Genomic DNA, 3,979 nt, shown 5'->3' on the forward strand with positions numbered 1-3,979 from the left:
GGTTCCCGGTACCAGAGAAAAACCAAAAAAAAAAAAAAAAAAAAAACTGAACTTCTTTTGACTCAGGACTCTGTTTTCCATGTTGCTTCTGGTGAGGCCGCCTCTGTAATTCTATCTTCTACCACCAGCCCTAGCCTGGAGAGAAGAGCAATGCTGATCTTTCCTGTGATCCTGGTGTCTCTCTCATTGGCACATTCCTGATATTTTGTTACCATGTTTGGAGGTGCTGGAGTCTCCTTCTAAGGTGGTGTCTAGGTTTTTCTGTCCTGAGCAAACAGTTGGTCGAGACAAATACAAACAGTAGCAAGGTTTTGCATTTATTAAAGATAGGAAGAGAAACAGGCTCTGAAGAGCAAGTTTGGGCCAAGTAAAAGTAGGGGAAAAAGTACACCCTACAGTCTGAAAGTGGCCACCATACAAGAGAGAACTCAGTGACCAAAAGCTTAAAGTTGACTATCCCATATGTATCACCCACCCCTCAGACTGACCAAGTCTAGGCCTTCCTATTGGGAACCTGCTGGGCTTCTCGAGAGAAGTCCAAGTGCAGGGTTTTGGGAACAGCTGTGCACATGTGTCTTGGGATTCTGTGACTTGCAGGTCACACCTACTTCCCCAGCCAGTTTTGCTACACTCTACTCTCCTGCCCCATTTTGGTAAATGATGTGGCTTCTAGGCCCTCCTGTGGAAGATAACCTGATGAAATGTCTCCCCTCATGTAATATATATTCCAACAGGCCCATTTACTGAGATTAAGTCCTTTCTGCCACCCATTTGCCTTGGCCATTCAAGAATTTCCATTTCACTTAGTATGAACCATCACTTTCTCCAAGTTTCTGAGACCCATCCCCCATTCCACTGAGAGATATCCTTGAGTCAATGAGCTCTTGCTAATTTAGTATTATTTTCTAATTTCTTTCAGTGGCTACCTTGACTCCTGCCAGTGCATGATGGTTAACTCTTGTAGCCTCTCTGGGATACAATCTCTTTTCAAGTATAGTAGGTCCCTACTGGGCATGCCAGGTTGTCAGCCTAGTAATTAACCCAGCAGCTGGGAGAAGAAGGTTAGCTTTTCTGAATGCATGTCTTGCCCAGGTTGGAGAAGGTACTCTGTGTGATCTTCCCATATGGAACATGAGTGTCTTAGTTACTTGCTTGTTACTGGGACAAAATCCCTGACATCCACAAGTTAAATGACAAGAAGTTTATTTTGGCTTACAGTTTGTAGCAGTTTCAGTCCATAGTCAGCTAGCTCCAAGGCAGAGTGGCATGGAAGAAGAGAGAGTTCATGGCATGGGGGTAACAGTTCATGGTATGGCAAGCGGGAAGCACTGAGCTCTCAAAGTGGGACACACCCACAAGGACCTGCCTCCTCCCACCAGGCTTCACCTCCTGGTGCCACACCCAGCTATACAGCCATCAGTGGACTAATCCAGTATCACACACCTATGGTCCAGTCACCTCCCCAGAGCCTCACCTATGAGCTTGTGAGGCTTTGAGAACACCTAGATACAAGCTATAACGATGTGTTGGCTCCTAAAAGCTGAGCAGACCACTTCTCATTTTATAGTGATAAAAGGACCAAATCCATCAAGAAGCTAGAATTTCCAGCAAATCAGATCACTTCTTAGTTCTCTTTGAGTTCTTTTGTCATGATAATTTTCTCTAAAATATTGATATTGCTAAAGTTCTGCCCATGAAGTTAATTACAACCTGTACATTTTATTAAAGAAATTATTTTAGCTGTACGTGGTAGCACATGCCTAAGATCCCAGCACTCCTAGAGGTTGAGGCAAGAGGACTGCCTTGAATTCAAGGCCAGCCTGGGCTACATAGTGAGATCCTGTCTCAAAAAACAACCAAATAAAATAAATTATTTAAAACATCATGAGGATAACAGAGGAGTGAATATGTGAAACCTAAATAATGGTCATTGCAAAACACACCATAAAAGCACATTCTATGTTGATAAAGGTTTTTCTGATTATCTAAATGCCCTGTTACCTGCTTTTATCATATACCATGATCAACAAATTAAGATATGCTTCTTGAAAGAACATTTTCCATCTTTTCTCCTTAGCCAGTTTATACTGTGACTCCAAGAAAAACAGAAAGTGTGTTAGTGACAAGTATTCCCTCCCCTCCTCATTCTGCTGGTTTTCACAGTTCTTCAGCAAATATGCATATAAATAGAGGACCTGCAAGTAAGATGTTTACCATAGAAATAATAAACCAAAAACCACCCCACTGTGTTGTCACAGGGGATTTTCACAATCTGTCTTCTAAATGTGTGCAGCAGTATTCTGAGACAGGAAAGAATATTAAAAATGCTTCACAGCACATTAATTGATCCTCCTTCCCTGGTCTTCAAATTCCTCTTTGCTTTTCAGTTAAATAACCCCACTAATGACAACCAGACACTGTGAGTCACTGTAGTTCCTCCCTACCCCTGGGGAGACAAGCTCCGGTTTCTTGTGGGGATTTTGTTTTTCATGTGTGTGTGTGTATGTGTTTGTGTGTATGTGTGTGTGTGTGGTATAATAACTCATTCCTTGAACACCTGGCAGATGTCAACAACATTTACACCCCATCATCACATAGATATTTTTCCACCCATCACACTGAGGAGGAAAAGAAGCTCAGAAAAACAAAATCACTTCCTTGCTCAAGGTCACTCAGCCAGCAAGCAGCCATACAGCTGACTAAAAATCATGTGCCCTTAATTTCTGCCCAGGATTGCCAAAATAACTTCATCTGGTCATTGTTTCTTGCTGGGAATTAACTTTCCCCAGGCTAACTGTAAATCACTTATATTTTCTTCCTTTTCCTTTACCTCTTAAGCACACACAGACAAACAAGAAAAAGTGGTAAAAGAAAAGTGTTAAACAGCTGAGTTCCATAAATGCCCCTGTTGTAGAAAACAATAAAGTGGTAGTATATAATATATTATTGGAAAAATAAGATGTAGAAGCATGTGATATATTTGTCATTAACAGCATAAAGGAATTGGCTAGGAGAAAAGCTGTACTGAGCTAGGAAAACGATTCCAAATGGTAATTTATACCTCCAGGAATGAATAAAGAGAAACAAAGATGATAAGAAGGTTAACATAACAAAAGTTGTAAGTATGTTTTTGTTCTCCTCCCTTGTTTAAAAGATACAAAATTATGTAAAGTATTGACTATAATAATGTATTGTTGGGTTTACAATATTTATGAATGTAATATGTATGATATTTAATACAACAAAAAAAGGGAGGAAAAGACCTATATATGTATAACATTGCTATTTTTCCGTCTTCCGGTCAGGTCTCTTCCTCTTGAGGAGCAAGGTTGTGAGTATGCAAAGGCTTTGAGTTTTGCGGCCATTTCTTCTGCCTTGTGTCTCTGCGCCTTTCGCGGAGGTTCCAGCAGCACCATGTTGGGACAGAGCACCCGGAAGTTCACAACCTCTGTGGTGCATCTGAGCCACTACAAGGAGGGTCCCAGGAAGAATCTGCTGTTTTCTGTGGAGAACAAGGGGAGGTTACTGGCTATGATGACCTTGTCCTTTGGATCTGGTTTTGCAGCACCTTTCTATATAGTGAGGCACCAACTGCTTAAGAAATAAGGATGTTTTAATTCATCCCCTTTCACAGATGGGAAGAATTCCTCAAGAGGTGTAATCTCTTTGGAAACAGATCACACTTAAATTCACATGGCATACTAGACATGTTTGTAAATAAACTGATGACATAAAAAAAAAGAGTAACTTTGCTATATCTCAGAATTGTTACTATAAATCAGAAAGTGATTATAATATGATGAACACAGGAAACCATGGAGCAACCACTAAAATACAGATAGGTGGTAGATGATGAAAAATAAAATACTGTCAAGTAACTGGTTGTGAGGTCCCAAAGCAATGGGAAGCTGGAGAGAAAAAGCTACAAAGAATGGCTTTCACCCCAGATAGCTCACTTGAGATGTTAGTAAGAATTGCC

At 40.7% G+C, this 3,979-nt stretch overlaps 1 pseudogene; it reads left to right on the plus strand.

Moving 5' to 3' along the window:
• The first annotated feature begins 3,043 nt into the window (after positions 1-3,043).
• On the plus strand, positions 3,044-3,732 carry LOC102020254 (annotated as a pseudogene).
• The last annotated feature ends 247 nt before the right edge of the window (positions 3,733-3,979 follow it).

The sequence above is a fragment of the Chinchilla lanigera genome, unplaced genomic scaffold (genome assembly GCF_000276665.1).
Source record: "Chinchilla lanigera isolate Chin_1 unplaced genomic scaffold, ChiLan1.0 scaffold00088, whole genome shotgun sequence".
Classification (NCBI taxonomy): domain Eukaryota; kingdom Metazoa; phylum Chordata; class Mammalia; order Rodentia; family Chinchillidae; genus Chinchilla; species Chinchilla lanigera.